The following is a 6,000-nucleotide window of genomic DNA, read 5'->3' as shown; positions in this document are numbered from 1 at the left end:
TGAAGTCCAGCGAAATCTTTCTGGAGAAGGGACAACCTATCAAGGTCTTCATTCACCGACTTTGTTTTCCCCACAAGTACGCTTGGTTATTGATGTTCTGAGTCGATGTTCTGAGCTAAGCCATCCCTTGCTACTTTGATCCCAGGCAAGGGGTGGGGCGGTGGGGTGGAGCCTGGATGGGTGGAAAGACATAGCCTTTGATGTTAATAAATACACTGGCCTTCAGGTTTATATGTTAGTGTCAGTCAGTCCTTCAGATCCTGAACAGACTGATAAAAAGACTGAGTTTCTGAGTCTTGTAAAGCTGAGGTCTTGGTCCTACTCAGGATTTATCCTGCCTTCCTTTGAGTCCCAAGACCTGCCCTACCCTCCTGTCAGCCGTCTCGGCTACAACCATCCTCTAACACTGCCCAGATCACAGATTTATACCTAAAGGAAACACTTCAGAGACACCAGTGCCTTAACCCATTTCATTTCAATTCAACAAATGTTTATTAACCAGCTGTAATCAGCCAGATACTGTACTAAAAGCTGGTATTACAAAGATGAGTAAGATATGGCAGCTGCCTTCAAGGAACTCAGAGGAAGTACTTGCCATGCCACGTGGGTCCACAGGTCACCAGTGTCAGCGACACTTGGGAGCTTGTGAGAAATGCAGGCTCCCAGGCCCCAGACCAGACCTCCTGAATCTGGACATGTACTTTGCCAAGATCTCCAGGTGACTTGTACGCATATAAAGTTTGAGAAGCACTGATCTAGTAGGAAAGATCCAGCTAAAGCCATCTTGAAGTAAATTTTATGATGATGGAATAAACCCAGTGTCAGGGGAACATCAGGTAGGTTGTGGTTAATTCTGAGAAAGGAGCAGCCACTGGCACTGAGACTGAACTGGCCAACAACTTGGGACGGGGAGCAACCGAGAGTAGGTAGGAGCATTCATTTGTGGACAATGGCGTGAACAAAGCTCTGACTGCGCACGCTGTGTGGGGGTGGGGTGAGGGTGAGGGTGGGCCACACACACAACCAGCTGCAGACAGACCGGAACAGTGGCCTTTCAAGAGCTCGAAGCCTCACCCCGGGATGGATGGAGCCGCCCAGCCAGCAGGGCTGTGCTAGCCTGTACACGGCCCTCGTTACCAGCACCCCAGGCCAGGACTGACCAGTGCATGGACAGGAAAAGGCCTCTTCCCACTCCTGGCCCTCGGTGACCCCTTGGGAATGAGGGGCTGATGTTTGCAGACAGCAAAGGATGCCGAGTCTCAGATCTCATGCCAGGCCACCTGGTCTCTGGCAACAACTCTGCAGAACGACCTTGGTAGGAAGTGGATGCGCAGATTCCCACGGATTCCCACGGGTTTCCAGCAGCCCAGACAGCCTCTGGGGAGACGGTGTCCTCTTTATTCAGGTTGTAAGAGAAGCTGACTCTGGAAAAAGTTGAGAAAGTAATGACACAGAAAGGAAAGGGACTGAGGTGGAGGCTGGAGGCTGAAGTCCAGTCCTGGCCTGGCCCTTGGCTGTGTGACCATAAGGAAGTCTCTGGGCCTCAGCTGTAAATGAGGAAGATGGACCAGATGATCCTCAGGCCCTCCCCAGCCCCGACCGCCTGTGACTCTGGAACCTTCTAGTTTTACAAAGGTCTTGCCTGTTCCCTTTTTTCAAATTGCTTAGATTCTTCTGGAATTCACTGCTCAGTGGCAAAATAAAACGATCTTCTTGGGGACAGGATCTCCACCCAGCTAACAAGGGCAGCTGGATTATATTGTCCATCAGGGTTACATTTAGAGGAAAAAAAAAATATATATATATATATAGATTAATTATGAAACAGATATTAAACATCTACGATGCATTTTGTTTGGCAACTGAGTTGGGCACCAAAGATGCAGAATCTTAGATTCTTGCCAAAAATGTCATATACATTTGAACAAATAGGACACATATTAATTAAGAAGAAAGCAGTATATAATTTCACAATAAAGTGTTCTATTGATGATCAGTGTTAATACTTCATAGTGCTAAACAATTGACAGGAATGACTTCATTTATTCTACTCAAATCTATGCGGCACTAAGTCATTTCGTATGTTTTTGCCTGTAAATAATAGAAAACCTTGGTGCTGCTGGCTTAAGCATTAAGACACACATCGTCTCACTGAAGAACTCCAGAGGTATGTGGCTCCAGAGGTGGCTAACGGAATGGAACCATCGAGGGTCCAGCTTGTGTCTAGTTTTTCTTCTCTCTGCCATTCTCCTGGGCCTTGTCCTCAGATTAGCAACCACCACGGTTTCAAGATGCTGCCAACTTCCAGACACCACGTCCTCAGAGAAGATCCAGAGGCAGAGAAGACAGCCCCTCCGCATTTGTGTGTATGTGTGTATTTCTTTACGATGGGGGAGGACTCACCAGAGTAACTGGACCAGCTTCCCTCACATCGCCCTGACTGGGCCTGGATTTCGTGCCCACACCTAAAGAAAGAAAAGGCAAATGGCTTGTTAAAAAAGCAAAAAAAAAAAAAAAAAAAAAAATTACATTTTACAGTTTAAGAAAGAGAAGTTTCGATAGCACAGGGAAATATATACAATATCTTGTGGTAGCTTACAGCTAAAAAAAAATATGACAATGAATATATGTATGTTCATGTATAACTGAAAAATTGTGCTCTACACTGGAATTTGACACAACATTGTAAAATGACTATAACTCAATAAAACAATGTAAAAAAAAAAGAACTGCCAAAAAATAAAAAAAGAAAGAGAAGTTTCGAGAATTAATTAACTTGTTCAAGGTCATGCAACTTGAAAGCAGCCAGGTTGGGATTCAAAGCAGAGCCCATACCCTGGCACATTCCAGGTCAGGTCAAAGCCACCTGCCCCCTGCAGCCTCCCTGACCTCAGTCACTCACTCCAGGGTCAGCGGCATCTTGCCCTCAAGGCCGCACTGCACAGCTGTGATGTGCCCGCCCCGCCTCCTCCAGGGCAGGGACTCATTCATCATTTTCTGTCTCGTTTTTCGCCACCCTCTAACGCCATGCTTACTTGCTTTTAAAATAAACCTCCATCTACTCTCCTCACGAGACTGGATTTTCCTCCTCAGTAGCTGGACCCTTGTCCCAGCGAGGCACTGAATTTCCTTTGCCTCTTCCTCAGCCTCACCGCTGCCCAGAACTCAGCCCTAATTCCAGGAAATGTTCAGAACAAGTTAGGGCTCACACTTTGGACCCAGTTCCAGCTCTGCCGCTCACGAGCCACGTGACTTCAGGCCACTGACAGAAGCTCTCAGTCTCAGACTCCTTATCCGTAAAGTGAGGGCATTGACCACACAGGGTTACGGTAAGAACTGAACGAGATAGAATTTAGCACAGCCCTCAATAGATGGGAGTCATTGTTCTTAATTAATATAATAAAAAATGAACACTCATGTTATCACAGTTTGTGGAGCTCTCTGCACATTATCTGGTCTGAGCATCATAACCACCACGTCAGGGGAAGGATGCTCCCTCCCTGTGAGGTTGAGGGACTGAGTCTGAGAGTGGCACAAGCCTTGTCTTTTTCAGATTCTTCTATTACTTTCTATGGTACATTCTTGGGGTGCTCCTCCCCCACCATGTGCATCAGCTCACCCTCCTTTTTGTGGATTATCTATTTTGGGCTGGATTATGCCCACCTCCCACCCCCAAATTCATAAGTTGAAGTCCTCCCTCCAGCACCTCAGGATGTGACCTTACTTGGAAATAAGAGTACTGCCGGTGTAATTATATAAGTTCGTGCTGGAGTAGGGTGGGCCCCTAATCCAGTGAGACTGGCGTCCTTATAAAAAGAGGAAATTTGGACACACATACATACACACACACACACACACACACACACACACACACACACACACACGTGATTGCCACATGAAAATGAAGGCAGAGACCCGGACAATGCTTCAACAAGGCAAGGAGCACCACAGATGGCCAATAAACAACCAGAAGCTTGGGGGGAGGTGTGGAACAGACTCCCCCCTCAGAGCCTCGGAAGGAACCAACCCCGCTGACACCTTGACCTCGTACGCCTCACCTCCAGAACTGAAAGATAATACATTTCTGTTGTTGAAGCCACTCAGTTTGTGGTACTTTGTTACAGCAGCTCCAGCAAACTGATACAGCCTCCTTGGGCAGGTGCTACCCCGCCTCCCACTGGGCTTGCTTTTCTCTTTGGGAGTCTCATTGCTCCTGCTGGGCACCCCACGAGTCTCACTGGTCCAGGGCTAACTAGCTTTTATGTCAATTTCACGGCTCAAGATCCTTGCATCCTCATTTGCAGCAACATGGATGTCCCTGGAGAATGTCATTCCAAGTGAAGTAAGCCAGAAAGAGAAAGAAAAATACCATATGAGATTGCTCATATGTGGAATCTAAGAAAAAAAAAAAAAGGACATAAATACAAAACAGAAACAGACTCATAGACATAGAATACAAACTTGTGGTTGCCAAGGGGGCAGGGGGTGGGAAGGGACAGACCGGGATTTCAAAATGTAGAATAGATAAACAAGATTATACTGTATAGCACAGGGAAATATATACAAGATCTTGTGGTAGCTCACAGCGAAAAAGAATGCTACAATGTATATATGTATGTTCATGTCTAACTGAAAAATTGTGCTCTACACTGGAATTTGACACAACATTGTAAAATGACTATAACTCAATAAAAAAATGTTTAAAAAATCCTTGCATCCTTTAAACTTGAGTGGTGTGAATTCAGAGAGTCCTCCGATTCTCACTTTTGCCTTGTTTTCTATCCTGAGCTCCTAGCAGAGCAGCTCCCTTACCCTTTTCTGAGCTGCAGGGAGTTTATTTCCCTTACGCTGAGTATCTCCCTTACATTTCCAAATCCAGCCTTTATGCACAAGCCTGCGTTTTAGTTCCCCCAATGTCTGAGCCCAAGTCCATGCTGCTGGCATGAAAACCCCAGCTGGTAAAGCTCCTACCTGGGTCCAGCCCCCCAGCCTCCCCACCACCGCCGCCTGCCACAGGACCCACATCAGCCTGACATCCAGCTCTGAGTCACAGTTTATATTTTACCACTTGGGGATTTGGGGTTTCTTATTTAGATCTTGGATGGAAATTAATAATCTTGTTCTCCTACATCTTATTTATTTTATCCAGCATGTCTTTCCCTACGGAGCAAGGATGGGGGTATTAGATCAGTCTGCTGTGTTGCCGAAAATGGAAATCCCCGGAGCAGTTATTAAAGAGAAGTGCATTTTCTAAAGGGAGCAGGGCATTTGAGTTGGGGCAGTTCTCACCCCCAGATGGGGACTTTGCTGTGTTCTCAGGCACGGGGGCTCTGGTCCAGCCAAGCCGCTGTGTGCACATGTGGGTGGGAGAGGGTGTCTGCGGTCTAGAAGGCGCCTCCTCCGCGGGCTGAGGTCACTCCCACAGGAGGACCCTGAGCGTGGCCCTCATCCCCGGCACAGCCACGCCTGTCAGGGGCCTTCAGTGCTGGTGAGAAATCAGAGAACGTTGCTGGACTGTAACGGGGTCCCAAACCACCTGAAAAGGACTTTGATTTCTCTTCTCCTTAGGAGGACAGACGTAGAGAGATGCATACAGAAAACTCTAACTATTTAAGCCAGGGTCAGAGCCATTAGACATACCCCGGTGAACTCATACCCTGTGGTAATGACTGTAACTAAGGGGACCTGCCCGCTCTCGTTGGCATTATTTCCACATGAGCTAAGGATCCTCAAGCCAATGAGGTGAGGGAAGCAGCAGAGGGGCTGCTACTTCCAGGCCGTCTGGGAATCTCAAGTCCTCCCACGCGGTTTGGTTCCCGCCATCCGCCTGCATCTGCGAGATTCCGCGCCGCGATGCTTCAGCCAGCTGGTGAGCCAGCCTCCGAGGACCACGCCGGCCTTGTGCACATCACACTGAACATCAGCTCTGGGCCTGGATGTGCCTCTGAGAGGGGAAACTTGCTTGAATCTCCATCAGGAGAAGTGAGAGAGCAATTGTGG

General features: G+C 47.6%; 1 long non-coding RNA gene across 1 annotated transcript; it reads right to left on the bottom strand.

The window, feature by feature from the left end:
• Positions 1-374: 374 nt before the first annotated feature.
• LOC116148062 (uncharacterized) lies at positions 375-3,229 on the bottom strand. Its single transcript, XR_010377569.1, has 3 exons — positions 3,036-3,229; positions 2,404-2,465; positions 375-1,424 (listed from the first exon to the last, which is right to left on the bottom strand). It is a non-coding gene; the product is annotated as an uncharacterized LOC116148062 (long non-coding RNA).
• Between the last annotated feature and the right edge of the window lie 2,771 nt (positions 3,230-6,000).

The sequence above is a fragment of the Camelus dromedarius genome, chromosome 23 (genome assembly GCF_036321535.1).
Source record: "Camelus dromedarius isolate mCamDro1 chromosome 23, mCamDro1.pat, whole genome shotgun sequence".
Taxonomy (NCBI): Eukaryota; Metazoa; Chordata; class Mammalia; order Artiodactyla; family Camelidae; genus Camelus; species Camelus dromedarius.
The sequence above is the reverse complement of the archived record's forward strand: the minus strand, read 5'-3'. Positions and strand labels throughout refer to the sequence as shown.